A 19893-nucleotide genomic window follows, 5' to 3' on the forward strand; every position below is an offset into this window, starting at 1 on the left:
ACGTACCTACAATGGTCTCAATTCTGGTAGTGTAAAACACTTGGCAACAGCACATAAGTTTAAGTCTAAATTTTTCATGTGAAGAATTAAAAATCTCCACAGCCCATAATTTGTATCTGATTTTTGCCATTTTCTAGAATTGTTTTAAATGTTTGGTCTCTATTAAAGCAGTTTTAACCCTTTTGAACTAAACATGTGATCACACAAAAGATAAATAAAAAGAAAATTTAAATAAAAATTAGCAAAATATTTAAAATGATATTTTAAATTCTCACAGATTAATATTTACAAATTGTCTTGTATTAATAAATATATAAATCAGCCTTAAATCCAAGTCAGTGAAACTGAATGTGCCAGATATGTTATAGATCATGAAGACAGGAAGCATGTCTAAAAATGAAAATGTTTAAATAATTTTGTTGAAATTATAAATGCCATTTCCTCAGAGAGCTTTTCCTCATCACTTTATATAAAGTAGCTTCATCTCTACCTTACTTTGTTTACACTCTATGTTACTCTATTTCTGTGTCCTTGATTTTTTTCTGTATCTATTGAGACACTCATGTTAGTTCTTGTTCTTTATTCTATTAATAAGGTATATTACATTAATTGATTGTTTCAATGTGAAAAGAACCCTTCCTTTCCAAGATGCATGCCTATAACTAACACCATACTTAATGGTGAAAGACTGAATACTTTCCCCTCTAACCCTGGAAAAAAGGCAAGGATGTCTGCATTAGCTATTTGGATTCCACTCAATGCAATCAGCAAGAAATGTAAAGACATATAGATTAAAAAAGAAGTTATGGGAGAAGATATTTGCAAACAACAGCTCCAACAAGAAGTTAATATCCAAAAATATATAAAGAACTCATATAACTCAACACCAAACAAACAAAAATTCCAATTAAAAAAATGCGCAGAGAACCTAAGACACTTCTCCCAAGCAAACATACAAATGACAAACAGGTATATGAAAAGATGTTCAACCTCACTAGCTTTTAGGAAAATGCAAATCAAAACTACAATAAGATACCACCTACCACCTCACACCTGTTAGAGTGGCTAATATCAATAAAACAAGTAATAACAAGTGTTGGAGAGGTTGTGGAGGAAAGGGAATCCTCATTAACTGGTGGGAATATAGACTGGTATAGGCCATTATGAAAAACAGCAGTTCCTCAAAAAATTAAGAATCAAGTTACCATATGACCCAGCAATACCTCTGCTGGGTATCTACCCGAAAAATTCAAAAACATTTATTTGCAAAGATAAATGCACTCTTATGCTCATTACAGCATTATTTATGGTAGCTAAGACATGGAAACAATCCAAGTGTTCTTTGACAGATAACTGTATAAACAAGATGTGGTACATATATACAATGGAATACATAAGAAAAGATAAAATACTGCCATTTGCAACAACATGAGAATATCATGCTAAATGATTTAAGTCAGAGAGAAAATGTTAATAACCATATGATTTTACTCATACCTGGGATGTAAAACTGAAAGCATAAATGAACAAACAAGAAAAATAAACAAACAAAACTTCATAGACAAGACAAAATGTATGGTGGGTTACCAAAGGGAAGGGGGGCGGAGGGTAGTAAAGGGCAAAGGGGGTCAAATATACGGTGACAGAAGATGATTTGACTTTGGGTGGTGAGCACATAATATAATAGATCATGCATCATAGAATTATACACCTGAAACCTATAAAATCTTATTAATCAAATGTCACCCCAATATATTTATTTGTGGACAATATTATCTTATATGTAGGTAATTCTAAGGAATTTATGAAAAAGCTGCAAAAATTAATAAGAACATTTACAAAAGCTGAAGGATACAAAATCCCATACAAAAATTATTTGCATTTTTATATATTACAAATAATCAAGAAATAAAATATAAAAAATTCTACTTACAATAATAGCAAGAAGAATAAGAAACTTAAGAGTAAGTTTAACAAAAGTGTAAAACCAGTACTGAAAACTACAAAACATTGTAAAAGGATATTAAAGAAAATCTTAATATAGATATAATCTATGTTCATGGAGTGAAATATTCAATATTGTAAAGATAGCAATTTTCTCCAAATAGATCTTTCAAAATCTCATTGTGCTTTTATTTGTAGAATTTTATCCTAAGATATATATGAAAGTATAAAGGCCTTTAATAACTCAAAATGTCTAATAGTTTGACTTGTAAGAACTAAAACTACAAAACTCCTAGAAGGCATAAGAAAAAAATCTTGTAATCTTAGGTTAGAGAAAGATATCTTAAATATGAACAAGTGCAATCAATTACTTAAAAAATTGGAGTTCATCAGCTTCTCCAAAATATATCATTTATATAAAAGTCAAGCCCCAAAATGAGAAAAAATATTTGCAACTCACAAACATGATAAAGAAACGGTACCCAGCATATTGAAACCCTTAGACGTCAATTATAAAAAGAAAAAAACAATTTTTAAAAACGGGCTAAAGATTTAAAGACATTTCACCAAAGATACCTAATTGTTCAGTAAATACATAAGAAGATCATCATTACCAATAAATGTAATGCAAATAAAACCACAATGAAATTCCACTACACACCCACTAGAAAAAAACATTTTTTAAAAAACTAAAAAATTCGAAGGTTGGGGAAGACAGGGATAAAGTGAAACCCTCATACATTTTCCACTTTGGAAAACAGTACGGCAGTTTCTTAAAATATTAACATACACTTAAACACATGACCCAGCAATTTCACTCCAGGGTATCTAACCAAGAGAAATGAAAACAAATGATTATAGCGGCATCAATCATAATAGCCCAAAACTGTAAACAACCCAAACATCCATCAACTGATGAAGGGATAACCGAAAAAAAAAAAAAAAAAAGAAATGAACTAAAAATTCACGCAAAAATGAATCTCAGAAATATAATTTTTACTGACAGAATTAGATACATATACTCTATTTGTATGATTCTATTTATATATGAAATGTCTAGAAAATGGACAAACTTATAGGGAAGGAAAGCAGATCATCTCCTAGGACAGGAGAAGGGAGCAGAAATGGACTGCAATGAGCATGAAGAATTCTTTGGAGTGATGAAAATGTCCTCATACTGTACTGTGGTGATGGCTGCATATCTGAATAAGCTGACTCAAAATCATCATAATGAACACTTAGAATGGGTGAATTGTATGGAATGTAAATTATACCTCAACAAGACTGTAAAACATAAAAACAGATGCTCAATAGAGAATAAAAAATTGCTTTAAAATAAATCTGATGTATAAGTTGTCATTTCTCATTATTTAAAATAATCATAATTTAAGATAAACCAAATGTATAACAATTACTCTTTGGAGAAGATAAAAGTAGACTTACGATGAGTTATTTACCTCTCTTACACTGTTGGTGGAAATGTAAAATGGTATAATCACAAAGGAAAACAATTTGGCAGTTCCTTAAGAAGTTAAACAGAGTTATCATTTGACTCAGAAATTCTTACTCCTGGGTTTAAGAGAAGGGAAATGAAACCTACGTCCAAGCAAAAATCTGTAGCTGTGTGCTCATATTAGCATTATTCATAACAGCCAAACCTGCAAAACCTAAGTGTCCATCAACTGATAAATGGATAAACAAAATGTGATGTATCCAACACAATGGAGTATTATTTAACCATAAAAAGGAATGAAGTACTGACACATGCTACAACTCAGATGAACCTTAAAAATTATTATACTAAGTGAAGGAAGCCAATCAACAAAAAACCAAAAACATATATTTTATGATTCCATTTATGTGAAATATCCAGAACAGGCAAGTTCAGAGACTGAAAATAGATTAGTAAGTAGTTGCCTAGGGCCAAGGGTGGAGGAGAATGGAAATAGGGAGTGAGTGCGAATTGGTATGAGGTTCCTTGTTAGGTCATGAAAATGTTCAAAATTAGATGGTGGCTGCTGCACACCTGTGTGACTATAATGAATGCTTTAAATGGGTAAATTTTATTGTATGTGAATTATATCTCAATAAAGCTGTAAAAGCGATGACTTTTGATCTACTATTAAAACAACAAAATAATTTCAGGGTAAAAACCTAGACTTATTTATTTGCTTTTGAACCTGTCTCACATTTATCTGAGTAGGTGTGTTTGTATTCAATTATTGTGGCTAAATATAAATCACTTAAAAATCAACTATTTTTACATAGTAACAAACAAAAAATAACCCTTAAAAAAATCCAACAATAAAACATACCCAAAGAATAAAAGTAACTTGTAAATATTGCAAATTCTATATGGAAAAAAATATATTGGAAGACATTAAATACAACCTAAACAAGTAGGATGTTCATGATAGACTCAGTATCATAGAATTTCTCAAACTGAACCTGTACATTTAATGCAATGCTGATCAAAATCCAAAAGGTTTATAAATTGATTCTAAAAGTAATAGAGCAGCAAAAGCCATTAACAGGCAAGCCATGCAACCAGAAAAAAAAAAAAATACAGTAGGGACTCTGTCCTATCTATCGTGAGATCCATTATAAAGCTATAGCAATTCAGTTAGTGTTTTCCTGGAAAAGAGATAAACTGACTGCTGGAGAAGAAACAGACCTTCACATATAAAAAGTGGTATTTGACAAAAGTTGACTGAAGATCACTGAAGAAAGGAGGAATCATTCAACAGTGCTGAAACAGCTGGTTCTTCATTTGGGGAAAGAAAAAAAAAGAAATTGGATCCCTATTGTATAACATAAAATAAGTCTCACAGGGATTAAAGTTTAAGTAGAGGCAAGTCTTTAATATTTTCTAAACAAAATATAAGAGAATACCATTGTAAGTGCAGAGTAGAGAAAGCTTTCTTAAGATATAGGAAGGCCTACCTATAAAGCATGTAATGAATTTTAAATTCAATTATGTTATAATTTAAAACTTCCATTCATCAACAAATACAAAAAAAAAAAAAATGAAAAGACTAACTACAACATCACAAAGCACACATTGCCAAAAAAGATCTTGGCATCTAGAGTGTGTGTGTGTCTGTCCTATAACATTTATATTAAAAATGGATAAAATGGATAGAGGTTATCTCGTAAGGGGTGTCAGAGTTTGAGCAGAATGAGGCAGTGTCTATGGTAGAGTGGAGGGGGAACAGTGTGGTGTGGGAATTAGAGCCCAATCTCTGAAGGTGTGGTTTAGGTTGAGCAGGACTTTATATAACAATGGTTGTCAATGCCTGAGCAAGGAGAGGAGGGTGCCCATAGAAATGTGCACCGCGCTGTACAATGTAGGAATCCACATAGGGTTTAGGAGGGCTTCCACATGAAGGGTCTTTGAAGCTCAAATAAATTTTGGGGAGGGTGTAATAGATATGACATTGATTATATAGAGTGAGACTAATCACATAAGCAAAAATTTTAGGTTAATGGGTAGGCAGGTTTCTTACAGTTAGAGAAGGAGATACAAAAAAAGGAGAAAATGACTGATCTAACTCTATAGTGTGGGAATGAAATTGAATGACAGATCAAAAGAGCACAGAAGCCAACTTGAAAGGAATCTCGGTGGCTAAATCAGGGCAATATGAGCATCAAAATAAGTAACAATAGTAATTGATTATAGTTCACTGAGTAAAATACAGAATCACGAACTCATACCAATACAAATAAATTAATTAATGAAATGAATGTTTGATCAGGAAGGGGATATTTACAGTTTCAAAGTACATCCACATAAAATAATTATTAAATACAGAGGGAAAATTAGTAATTTCATAGTAGAGAAATGTGGCAGACACTATCTTAATCAAGTAATCCAAATGAACATCAACAGTAATGGGTCAAAAAAAAAACCTGATAAGATACAGAGAGGAGCCTTAGCTGGCTTGGCTCAATCAACCTGTGGACTGATGGGTCCCAGGTTCAATTCCAATCAAGAGCACATATCCCAGTTGCAGGCTCGATCCCCGGCCCTGGTCAGGGCACGTGCGGGAGACAACCAATTGATATTTCTCTCTCTCTGTCTCTCCCCCTCCCTTCCACTCTCTAAAAATCAATGGAAAAAATATCCTCGGGTGAGGATTAACAATAACAACAACAAAAAGATACAGAGTGAAGGCACACTATCACATCTATAATATTCCTTCCAAATAAATATCCATAACTTTCATATAATCATTAGGAAACAGAAGACAACCCCAAAGGAAGAGACATTCCACAAAATAATTGGTCAATATAGTATTGAAAAGTGCCAAGGTCTTGAAAGTCAAAGACTGTAAGGGAATGAAATGAAAAGATGTTGACAAGTATAAGCAAGGTTTGAGTTTGAAATGGATCATTTTGCTATAGAGGACATTATTGGGATGACTTCTGAAAATTGAAGAAGAGCTGAAGATTAGATGGTAGAAGATTAAATCAATGCTAATTTCCTGATTTTGATTGTTTTATTGTGATTTATAGGACAACTAGAGGTCTGATGCATGAAATTTGTGCAAGGGGTCCTCACAGCCCCGGCTGCCTCGGCTGGCCCTTGCAGCCCCGGCTGCCTCGGCTGGCCCTCGCAGCCACAAGGTTGTCCAAAAGGTTCATCCAAAAGGTTGTCCAGATGGTTGTCCGGAAGGATGTCCAGATGGTCATTCTGCTGTTCAGTCTAATTAGTATATTAGCTCTTTATTACATAGGATGTCCTTGTTTGCAGGAAATATGCACTCGTTTATTCAGGGGCGATGATGCATCAAATCAAATCATTGGGGGGAAATTTTCCTCTTTATTGTGCTTGCAACTGTTCTGTGTGCTATTATTTTAAAACTTAAAAACAGAAAAGTCATTTAACACATAGCTTTAGGTACATAATGAGTGAAAGACATAAATAAGCATTTTGTGAAAGAAAAATCCCAATGGTGAGTAATCACATGAAAAGATGTTCAACCTCATTAACAATCATAGAAAAGCAAATGAAGACCACAATAAGATGGCATTTTATTGGGAAAACTGAAGAAGTCTGACTTTTCCAAATTTTGCCAATGATAATGGCTCAATGTGAGCTTCTAATACATACTAGTGGAATGAAAATTCATACAATGACTTTGGAAAATAATCTGGCATTATCTCATATAAATGAGCATTCTCTAACTATATTTCTACTCTTATGTATATATCCGAGTCCTGCACATGTGGAACAAAACACATATAAAAGAACGCTAACATTAGCAATGCTTGTTATATACAGAGTTATATACACACTTTGGATGATTATAAAGTCACTGTTTAACATAACAGTTCATTTTCAAAATTTAAAAGAACCTACAGAAATGAGTAATTTTTTGTGTGTCAATGCCTGTTTTCAAACTGATGACCACTCTGGTCCAGACACTCACTGCTAATAACACAAAGCAATGGAATTGCAAACATCAAGAATCATTTTGTTCAGTGTTTGTATGCCCTTAATTCATCAACTGTTGCTGGTTTTGTACTGTAAGTTTTATCTTTTATGTATCCCCACAAAAAAAAAGTCTAGTGGCTCTTTAGGATACGATTTCTTTGTTCAAAGCTTAGTCTGGCTTCACCCATTACTTCAAATCAGTTAAACCTGAAAAGGAGTGAAAATTCAGTTGGTTACCAACTGTTAAATTGTGTATATATATTTTGGGGACAGTTTATATATACAGGATGGGACAAAAGTAGGTTTATAAGTGTGAGTACACAAAATACAGAGTTTATTCTTATATCATTTATTAATTATTGTATTATTTTTATATGAACTATAAACCTACTTTTGCCCCACCCTATATATAAAATAGCTACACACACATATCTGTACCAATACATCAATATAGACATATCAAAAACAAATAAAATATCAAAAGCAAACAAAAACACCCAACAATAACTAGATGTCTACCAGTCGAATAAATAAATTCATACAATGGAATATTACTCAGCAGTTAAGTAAATGGACTACAACTACATATAACAATATAAATAAATGTAAAAAAAAATAAAAAAACAAGTCTCAGACGACTACTTATAGAATACTACCAGTTTTGCAAACTTAAAAAATAAAATTAAATGGTATATTATTTAAGGACCTACATAGTAAACTCAGTATTACTAAAAAGTGATTAACAAAACTGAAGAGTAAGGGAGTCAAGGAGGGCAGCAGGGGCAAAGGCAAGGAGAAACACATGCTGTATTCATAAAGTTCTGGTTCTATATATTGGTTGATGGGTTCTTGGAAGATCGTTTCAATATTGTGCTTCAATAATTTAAATATATTCCTGTTTACATAATAAATTATAAGCTGCTACATTGTGGCAAATCAGAGTTTTACTTTCAGAATAACATTATTTAAGCCAGTGATTTAAAAACATAAAAACAAACAACAACAACAAAATTGTGCCACAAGAATTTTGCACTACCTGACTATTTAGTCAGGGGCACTGACCTCTTTTCTCTTAGACTGTCATATAAAAAAATGACAACAGACAATACACCAATAGCTGTTCAGTGTGAATGAATAAAAATTATACCTATTTTTTTGTCAGCTGGGCGAAAAATAGATTTTTTGCTGTGCTGCAGAATTTTAGTAATTAGTTTATGTGTGCCATGAAATGAAAAAGGTTGAAAATCACTAGTTTAGGTAATAATTTGCACACATGAACAAATGCTAATTGCTAGGCAACATATTTTCCTAACTCTACTTTTAAAAAAATAAAAAACCAAGAAGTATATAAAGGGATATACCCCAAAGAACTTGAAAGCAGACTTGTAGATAAAAACCTCACAGCTTGGTCAAAGAATGAGGTTAATTCATACCTACTATCAATCTGGTCTCAAATGAAACTAGCATAAATGCTTGCTTAATTTGCAAATTTACTGCAAATTTGTAGAACTTTCCCCTGGGAAATGCTCATTTTGCAAAAATTAGCATGAGAAACAGGTAAACTAAAGTAATTTAATATACTCGGGTTCTGAACAAATATTTCCCTCTACATGTAAATGTTTCCTTTCACTGTCCATATAGGCCATCAGTCATATATTCACCCGGACTGGCCAAAAGTGTGATGAGAAAAGCATAATTCATATTAAAAAGCATAATTTCTTCACCCTATAAATAATTCCTTATATTATTTTATAGTACTTTTCTCTGACAAAACAATTTTGCATTACAGGTAGAGCACATATTATCAAGCAATACCTACTTCATGCAGCATAATACTTTAAAAGTCCTAAAAGTTAGAAATGTTAATGATATTATAAATCAAATTTTCTATCTAAATATTTGAGTACCTATAATATGAAAGGTATTTTCTGAGGTGTTCTCAGCATTTTATGTGATGTATACAGACTGAAAATCTTAGCTATGTGTTGCATCCTTGTTAAATGCAAACAAGTACAATAATCTGATTAAAAGGTATCTTGGACTAATTCCTCTTTAAAAGGAAAGCATAAGATTTATTGTAGTGATTATTTCTCTTTGCTTGGATTGCTATTGAATAATATGTTTGAGCATTAACTATAGGCTCACAATACTGAGGAAGTTGGGATGGGGGAAGATAACATAGTTGTCAACAACACAAGTCCCTTAGAAAGATCATTGCATCATGTCACAGAGGGCATGGACACAAACTAAATATATACTATCGGTCCTTGTAATGTATTCCCTTTTATGTATATTTTGAACAAGGTTTGGGGCTTCAAAAATGAGCCACTGGTTCAAAGAATACATATTTAATAAGCGATTTTTGAAAGAATATAGTAGGCACTAAATAAATTCTCAGTGTATAACTGCTTCTTTGAGTACTCTATTTTAAAATTATTTCTAGTGTTTCCCTATATTTGTTCAATGGAATATAAAATATCTCTCCCCATATACTAGTAACACTTTATTTTTCCATTTCCCGGTTTCTCCTTATTGCTGGTTTTTGACTTTATATTATTTTAAAAGCCATTTCTTATTATTAATGCAGAATCTCATCCTTTTCAAAAATATATAGTGATCCATCAAGGAAGATTTACATACCTAATTACTTATTTGACATCTCAAATTTAACAAACCAATTAACTGACATGTTAAATCCAATTCCTGTTCTTCCTAATCTCAGAAAGTATCAACACCATTCTAACTGTTCAGGCCAAAAACCTGCTGCTATCCTAGATGCCGCTTTTCCTCTCAGAGTGCACATCTAAACCATCAGCAAATGCTGTGGGCTTTGTTGGAAATACCCAGAATCCAACTACTTCTCACTCCTCTCATCCAAGTCCCCATCATCTGTCCTGGATTATCACAACAGCCTCCTAACTGGTTTCCTTGCTTCCATTTTTTAATGCTCTTTGGGTCTATTTAACACAACGGCCAAAGCAATTCTGTGAAAATGTTCTACTGGGTCATTCCTCTGCTCAAAACTTCTAGTAGCTCCCTCCTCTGACCTCACTTCCTGTGACTCTCCCTCATTCACCCACTCCATCCACAGAGCCTTTGACTAGAATACCCCTTTCTCTCCAGAAAGGTGTATCACTATCTCAGCCTTTACTCAAGTCATCTTCTTAGGAAACCTTCCCTGGACATAATCTAAAATTTCATGCAACCGTCCTCCCCGCCCCCAAACCTTCCATGTTCCCTCCTCTCATTCAAATTTGATTAGCACTTGTCATAAGATACCATAAAATTGAATTGCTTTATCTTGTTTGTCCATCTCATCAATAAAATATAAACTCCATGGGGGCAACATTTGTTTTCCCTTTTGTTCACTGCTCTATCCTCAGTAAGAGCAGTGGAATTCAGGAAGCACTAAAAAAACATACAGTGAATAAATCATGGCATGACTGCCTACATTTTGTGATCTCATTAAAAATTTTGCAGAAATTAACAAAACTGTGATCTCCCCTAGTTGTGACAGACTGTGGCAGTCCTTTCACAAACACACCTCTCCTTTCTCATTTGCTGGCAGTAATGCTCACCCTCTTACCTTAGGAGGTGAACCCTAACTAGGTCTAGCCACTATGACAAACAATGTTTACTCTGACAACTGGGTTTAGGTACAGGCATATGATACAATTATGGCCAATGAAGTTTATTAGGATACGTTTTCCTTATTTAAAAATAGTAGAATGGAAAAACGCCCATGTTGCAATCATGAAGCGACACTGCCAAAACACTCAAGATGGCAGAGTAAAAAAAATGAAAAATATCCATGTGGGTTCCTAATAACATCATTATGGCAGTCAATTAATCACCGTGCTCTAAGCTTCCTATTGAATAATATAATACTAGAGATCCAGTGCACAAATTTGTGCACCTTGAAAGGCTCTGTGGGCCACGAGGTAACGGCGCCAGCCCCGCTAGCACCCACTGACGGCGCAGAGTGATTAGGGCCAGCGCCGTCAGCGGGTGCGAGCAGTGGCTGCTGCCCCGGTCGCCCCTCAGGAGCATGGGGAAGTAGAGAAGACCTCAGGGGCGATTGGGGCTGGGAGCCGCCACTTGCACCCACTAACAGCACCAAGCGATCGGGACCAGTGCTGGGTACCGGCAGTGGGTGTGAGCCATGGCTCCAGGGCCGGCTATGGGTACAAGCGGCAGCTCCAGTGGCAGCAGTAGGTGCGAGCGGACCGTCACCGGCAGCGGGTGTGAGCACTGGGCGGGACCATGGCCTGCAGGAGCAAAGAATTTTCAGTAACCACCAGAGGCTCGCCCCAATGACAGCGACCGGCACCCCGCTCATCTGCTCATCATCCCACCAAGGCCGAGGCCCGCCATGTTCCACACGTGCCCCCTGGTGGTCAGAGCACGTCATAGCGACCGGTTGTTCAGTTGTTCCATCATTCAGTCTATTTGCATATTAGCCTTTTATTATATAGGATATCCTTTAAATAGTGATAGATCCCTCATTATTTCAGCTACTTTAGTAAGGTCTTCTATTACTTATATGTCAAGCTAAAATTAAGCTGGAAGTCAGGTGTTTTGTCCCCATTTTTATACTGAATGCCTAGAGAACATGTCGTATGACAATGAACAAGAGTCATTTTCTCATAGGAATAACATGCCTAGAGAACATGTTGAGCCTTGATTGCTATGACAATGAACAAGAGTCATTTTCTCATAGGAATAATTTTATAAACAGTGTGTTTGTTCTTAATTAAGAATTAAAAATAAATTTATGACCAAAGAAAAGGCAGTCCAAATATAGAGCTTTGAAATAATTTAAGTGGTAAAATTATGCTCTGAACTATTAAGTGCCTAACTAGGTTCTTCAGAACTATTAGTGCTCATCCAAAGGAAGAAGGAAAGGGAAGAGGGAGAGATAAAGTTGGGTAAAAAGTGAGAAGGGAAGCCTCAAGGCCAAATAAAATCAGGGCATGATGATTTAAGCATAATTTAACTAATTATGCTTCCTTGTGTGTTGGACACACTAGAAGGCAATGGGGGATACCTCATTGGTCTGAGATGCTCTTCTTTATCCTTCAGGTAATCCTAGTTTGGAAGGGAAGGGGGTTATAAGTCAGTAATGGTTTGAGTCAAAGAGCTAAGAGCCATTAGGTTTTGTTTTTTAACTCAAAGCCAAACCACTAGTCAGTAACAAAACCAAAACTCTATCCTAAACTAAAACTCATCAACTTCTTAGTATAATAACCAACAAAACACAATGCTTCCTCATAAAAATCTTATAAACTTGGAAAATTCCCTAAGTGTAAAATCCCCATGCCATTAAATAATTTATTCTGGACATAATGAGCCCAAAATAGAGGATATAAAAGAATTAGCTTTATGTAGGATAACCTTGAGTCTATACTTAATATAATACCCATAATATATAACTCTTTGATTGTCAGTCTTTTATTAGCTGTTACTGTATTTTGAAAAGTTAATGGATAAATTATGGCTCCGAAAAAAATTACTGAAAGCCGCTGAAAAAAGTAGAGATTTCCTTTAAAGTTATTCTATAACAGTGATCAAAAGCAATAAAAGTATTCTGTTGGTAAAACTTGAAAAAGCAGTCATAAATCAATTTAAATCTGATCATGGTAAGGCTAACTATCTACTAGCCTCAGACACAATCTTTGCCTCCCCTGCTTCCCTCCTGCTTCTTCTTTGGGTCACTCTACATACAGAAAGTGAAGCAGGAGGGAAAGCAGATGCATGAATTAAAACTGGATTAAAAGTGCAGAGACATAGAATGACTGCAAAATAAATGTGGTCTTTTCTATTACAGGCTGCTGTAACAGAAAACTATGCACTGGTGGCCTATAAACAACAGAAATTATTTCCTACAGTTTTGGAGACTGGGAAGTCTAAGATCAAGGTGTAGGCAGATACTGTGCCCGGTGAGAATCTGGCTTTTTGGCTCAAGACAACCATCTTTTTGCTATACCTCATATGGCAGAAGAGGAAAAGGACTCTCTCTGCAGCCTTTTTAAATAAGGGCACTAATCCCATTCATGAAGGTGGAGCTCACCTCCTAATACTATCTCCTTGGGAGTTAGAATATCAACATATGAATTTTGAGGGGACACAAACATTAGACCATAGCAGATACAATGTAAAAAATCTGTTTTTACAAAATATAAAGAAAGTGCTGTTTAAATAAGAGATTCCAAATATTGTATTTTATCTTAATGTAAGTCAACTAGATAATTATTATACAAATGAAAAAGTATTCAATGCCCAAATTCCAATAGTAACCAATACATTTAAAAAATCCAGAACTATGTTTCCCTCAAGTTCTCAAGGCCATCTCCAAAAAGGTACCTGTGGAGTAACAAGAATACCTAACAAGAATAACATGTGCCAGGAACTACAGTAAGTGCTTTCTATGGTTTAATTCCTTTAATTCTCAAAACAACCCTAGAAAGTTATGCCTATTTTACAGATGAGAACACTAAGCCTTAGAAGGTAAAATGATTAGCCCAAAGACTAAATAGCAGATTAGGATTCATAGGTGCTCAAGAAGAGTGTCCCAATCCTTGTCAAATTCAATTGGTTTACCTGTAAATACTGCTTTGACTCTAATGTGGGTTTTGTAAAGATTTTTAAGAAACTTCAAACATATTTCTATATTTTAATGACTCTCAACATGGAATGCAAGTTTTTAAACAACTATTTGGAGGGTTAATTCCCAGTTATTATGATTAACTTTTATTAACTGGATAGCAAGTAAATGCCAGTTATTGACTATAGTGCTAAGTCATATGTTATAGTTAAGTCTATTCCACTTAATCACTGCCTATTAAATAGATATTATAGAACTTTACAGATGAAGAAAATAAGACACAGGGTGGTAGAGTGAACTGCCCAAAGTTGTACAACAGGTAAAGAGATAGACCTGGATTCAAATTCAGTTCAGTGTGTACTTCCTTAATGCATCCCCAAACCGCTACCTAATAAAGCCTCCCTAGTGTCACAGGAATTGATTTGAGCAACCCGTCTCCTGATCATTTCAGGAGAGTAACAGTCTGTTTTCAAATCACTGGTCAAGTTTTCTGCACCTAGAGCTCTGCTGAAGACACAAATATAATTACTAGTCCTTGATGCCCCCACTAGCCTCTTTAAATAAAAACACATCTCTAGGGTAGTCCAGTGTATGGCAATTTCTATTAATAAGTTCACCAACTGCATGCTTTTGTTACTGATGGCATTAGCACCCCAAATTTCTCTTACTGAAATAAAACCTAGTCAAACTTTTTTGCAGGAAAATCTCTAAAACTTTTGTTAAGTATCAAAAAGTTGAGGAAATGTTGATACTTTAAAATAAATCTTGACCCAGTAAGAACTGGCACTAGGCCTTTTATTTTCTTGCAGTCAGCAAAATTACAAACCTATAAAAATTCAAACAGTAGTTAAGGGCATGCAATCTGAAGTACTTGCATATGTGGTGAGTCACTTTAGAAACTTTATACTGAGACCTTTTTTTATGTAGGCAGAACTCACTTTAAAAAACTATAACCACTAAACAATAAAAGAAAAAGCAAGTCCACATACGGTTTTACTAACTGTTTTCTCTGAGAACTGTTTTCTCTAGGGGAGAAAAAAGAATATTACTGGCTCCTATGCAAACATATTTAGAAGTTGTTGTTTCTAACAGTGCATTAATCTCGATCTTTGGAAAATCAAGTGAAGGCCACTTTAATCACTCAGCTTAAACAAGCAAGATGTAAGGAGAGAGCAGAGTTGGAGGAAGTAGAGAGAAATGGGTCAGTAGGTGGCAGATGTTAACTGATTCAAACTTGAAAAGAACTTCAAAAGCATGGAACAGGCTTTGTGAAAATTATTAAAGTGGAAAAAGAAGAAAAAAAAGTGTAAATCTTGTGCAAGAGTGTTCTATTGAGTAAAACAGTGGTCATCCAAAAATCTATTGTATTTTTTTTGAAAAACACAGAATTAACAATATTGTCAATAATACATTACCTTTCTAAAGCATTACACTAATAACAGCAAACTTTACTTCCTCATTTACTTTGCATAATAATCCTGTGATATAGGTTGTATACTCATTTATACAGATTAAGAAACTGAGGCTCAGATTAAATAATTTGCTAACAATCTGAAGTGAGCTATAGCTCAAATATAAACCTTATGATTTTAAGACCAGCATTTTATATACCACTATATTAAACTATGGCCATTATGGTCTTAAATATCTACACAAGAGGTAGAGAAATATATCATTTGGGTTAAGTTGTTGCTGTTTTTTTGTTTGTTTTTCATAAAACAAAGAAACAAAACAACTACTTCTGTCTTCTCTATTCCTGATAAATTTTTTTTTCTCTAATATATAAACTTGCAAACAAATGTCTGGTGATCGTGTGATAAACCTATCAGAAACAAGAGACTCTGAACAGCCTCAGCAATCTTGAGAAAGAAGAACAATGTTGGAGGGATCACAATACCAGATAGTAAACTATACTACAAGGCCATAGTAATCAAAACAACCTGGTACTGGCATAAGAACAGGCATATAAATCAAGGGAACAGAAAAGAGAGTCCAGAAATCAACCCACGTCTCTATGGTCAATTAATATTTGACAAAGAAGGCAAGAGCATACAATGAAGTAAAGACAGTCTCTTCAATAATGGTGTTGGGAAAATTGAATAGGTACATGCAAAAAAGTGAAACTAGACTACCAATTTACACCATACACAAGAATAAACTCAAAATGGATTTAACACTTAAATGTTAAGTTGCAAAACCATAAAAATCCTAGGAAAAAAACATAGGCAGTAAAATCTCAGACATCTCTTGTAGCAATATATTTTTTTTCAGTTGAAATAGTTATTATTTATTTACTTAGCTTTGTTTATAACTCTTTCTTTAATCTTTATTGTTGAGATTATTACAGATGTCCCTCTTTTTTTTCCCCCATAGCTCCCCTCCACCCGGTTCCCACTCCACCCCAGGCCCTTGCCACCCTATTGTCTGTGTCCATACATAATGCATACATGCATATAAGATCTTTGTCTAATCACTTCCCGCAACCTCCCACACCCGCTTCCCTCTGAGAATCATCAGTCTGTTCTATTTCCATGCCCCTGATTCTATTCCATTCACCAGTTTATTCTGTTCATCAGATTTTTTATTCATTTGATTTTTAGATTCACTTGTTGATAGAAGATATGTATTTGTCACTTTCTTGTTCAAAATTTTTTATCTTACCTTTTTCTTCTTCTTCCTCTTCTTAAAAAATACCTTTCAGCATTTCATGTAATACTGGTTTGGTGGTGATGAACTTCTTTAGCTTTTTCTTGTCTGTGAAGTTCTTTACCTGACCTTCAAAACTGATAGCTTTGCTGGGTAGAGTAATCTTGGTTGTAGGTTCTTGCTATTCATCACTTTGAATATTTCTTGCCACTCCCTTCTGGCCTGACTAGTTTCTGTTAAGAAATCAGCTGACAGTCGTATGGGCACTCCCTTGTAGGTAACTAACTATTTTTCTCTTGCTGCTTTTAAGATTCTTTGTCTTTTGCCCTTGGCATTTTAATTATGATGTGTCTTGGTGTGGTCCTCTTTGGGTTCCTTTTGTTTGGGGTTCTCTGCGCTTCCTGGACTTGTAAGTCTATTTCTTTCACCAGACAGGGGAAGTTTTCTGTCATTATTTCTTCAAATAGGTTTTCAATACCTTTCTCTTTCTCTTCTTCTGGCAACCCCATAATTTGGATATTGGTATGCTTGAAGTTGTCCCAGAGGCTCCTTACACTGTCTTCATATTTTTGGATTCTTTTTTCTTTTTGCTCTTCTGGTTGGCTGTTTTTTGCTTCCTTGATTCTGGGATCATCTAGTCTACTGTTGGATCCCTGTATACTATTCTTTATTTCAGTCAGTGTATGTTTAATTTTTGACTGGTCCCTTCCCATTTTTTTGGCGTTCTCACTAAGATCCTTGAAGGTCTCACTAAGTTCCTCTGAGGTTTCTAGAAGATTCTTTAGTAACCTTATAACTGTAGTTTTGAACTTTATATCCAGAAGTTTGCGTTCTTCCATTTCTTTCATTTGTGACATGTTTCTTTGTCTCCGCATTTTGGCTGCTTCTCTATGTTTGTAGAGTGGCCTTGTGGACACCTATAGGGCCCAGTGGCTCAGCATCCCCAATCACCTAAGGTGTACACTCTTGGTGCACCCCTTTGTGGACTGTGTGCACAGTTTTGTTGTAGTTGAGCCTTGATTGCTATTGGTGTCACTGGGAGGAATTGACCTCCAGGTTAACTGGCTGTGGGGACTGCTGCAACTACAGTGGGAGAGCTGTTATGCAAGAGACACCCTTATGGGGCAGGACTTGCTTCAGTGGGGCTTTGGTGCTCACTGAGTCTGCCTCTGGAGTGTGTCACTTATGGATGTGAAGAGTTGTAATCTGGTATGGTCTCACACTGACCACTGGTACACTGGCTCTTAGATCTCCAAGGAGATGCAGAGTCAGCCATTGCCTAGGGCAGTGATGGCGAACCTATGACACACGTGTCAGAGGTGACACGCGAGCTCATTTTTTTGGGTTGATTTTTCCTTGTTAAATGGCATTTAAATATATAAAATACATATCAAAAATATAAATCTTTGTTTTACTATGGTTGCAAATATCAAAAAATTTCTATATGTGACACGGCACCAGAGTTAAGTTAGGGTTTTTCAAAATGCTGACACGCCGAGCTCAAAAGGTTCGCCATCACTGGCTTAGGACCTCCTTTACGAGCTACAGAGAGACCTGCAGATTCCTCCTCTTTGTATCAGGTTTGGAAGTACCCAGACGAGGCCCACCTGTGAAGCAAGGCAGGCTGGTGCCAGCCTTGGGCCTTTTATTGATAGGTTTAGGGCTCCCTGACCCAGCTGCAGCTTGTTCAACAGGTTTTAGGCTGAGAAAGGATAAACGATTCATATGCAAAAGCCACTGCACACAGCTTGGGTGGGGATGTACACCGGGTGGGGGTGGGGTCTCAGGGAATCTCCAGGGCAGAGCAAATAGAAATAGCTGCCAGTCAGCCCTGCACTGGGGAGGTCCCCACACAGGAACAATGACCACTGCGAGCACCTCCGTCTGGAAGAAAGCCACTCCCGAGTTCCTGCCCCGATGCCAGACAGTCCAGTTTCTCCCCATATGTGTCCTGATCTCCCAGAGCTTCGCCCTGTGGGAGCTTGTAAATTCAGTTAGTGGTGCCGGCCTTTTAAGTGGAGAAGCTGGGTCTCCAGCAACCTGTGTGTCACTCAGCCCCAATCCGCACTGGTTTTTACAGTCCGTAGTTCTTACTGCCCATAGGGACTTCTTTCCCCAGCTCTGGAAACCTGAGCTGGGGTCTGGGGTGGGGCTGGGACCCCTCACTCCTCAGGGCAGCCTTTGCAGAGGCGATCTGATTAAAAAAGCGGCTCACCCAGGTGCCGGACCAGTCTGTTCCGCACCTCCTACCAGTCTCAATGTGCTTTCTTCTTTACCTCTCTAGTTGTAGTACTTCCCCTCAGCCAGCTTTCCCACGGTTCTGGATGATAGCTGTTCTGTATTTTAGTTGTAATTTTGATGTGCTTGTGGGAGACAGCAAGTACAGGCTTTTACTTATGCTGCCATCTTGGTTCTCTGTTTATAGCTCTTTTTCTTGTAGCAATATTTTTGCTGATATATCTCTTAGAGCAAGGGAAACAAGGGGAAAAATAAACAAATAGAACTACATCAAACTAAAAAGTTTCTGCACAGCAAAAGAAACTATCAACAAGATGAAAAGGGAACCCACTGTATTTGCCAATGGTACATGAGACAAGGGATTAATTTCCAAAATATATAAAGAATTCATACAACTCAACAAAAGGAAGACAAAGATTGGCAAAGAACCTAAATGATACTTCTTTAAAGAGGACATAAAGATGGCCAATAGATATATGAAAAAAATTCTCAATGCCACTAATCATCAGAGAGATGCAAATTGAAACTATAATGACGTATCACCTCACACCTGCCAGAATGGTTTTCATGAATAAATCAACAAACCACAAGTGCTGGTGAAGATGTGGAGAAGAGGGAACTGTTAGTGGGAATGCAGACTGGTGCAGTCACTGTGGAAAACAGTATGGAGTTTCCTCTAAAAATTAAATATGGAACTGCCTCTTAACCCAGCCATCCATCCCACTTTTGGGAATATAACCTAAGAATCTTGAAACACCAATCAAAAAGAACGTATGCATCCCTATGTTCATAGCAACAATATTTACACTTATCTACTGAAAACAGCCCAAATGCCCATCATCCTATCTAATAATAGAGAAACATGGTAATTAACCGTACTCCGACACGCTTCCCATTGGCTAATCAGTGAGATATGCAAATTAATCGCCAGCCAAGATGGCGGCTAATTTGCATATGTGGGCGCCAAGCCATGGAGCAAAGCCTGTTGGCCCCGGGTAGGAGCAGCCCTCCGCGCCGCCGCCGC

General features: G+C 36.0%; 1 protein-coding gene across 6 annotated transcripts in view; it reads right to left on the reverse strand.

The window, feature by feature from the left end:
• NRIP1 (nuclear receptor interacting protein 1) overlaps positions 1–19893 on the reverse strand; it is a 121170-nt gene that overhangs the window by 75140 nt on the left and 26137 nt on the right. The window contains exon 3 of one of the 6 annotated variants that reach the window (XM_014537414.1): positions 12429–12469. The exons of the other annotated variants lie outside the window; for them this stretch is intronic. The gene's annotated coding sequence lies outside the window, so the exon portion shown is untranslated. The remainder of the gene's footprint in view (positions 1–12428; positions 12470–19893) is intronic. 6 annotated transcript variants of the gene reach the window in all.

Source organism: Myotis brandtii, unplaced genomic scaffold (assembly GCF_000412655.1).
Source record: "Myotis brandtii unplaced genomic scaffold, ASM41265v1 scaffold179, whole genome shotgun sequence".
NCBI lineage: Eukaryota > Metazoa > Chordata > Mammalia > Chiroptera > Vespertilionidae > Myotis > Myotis brandtii.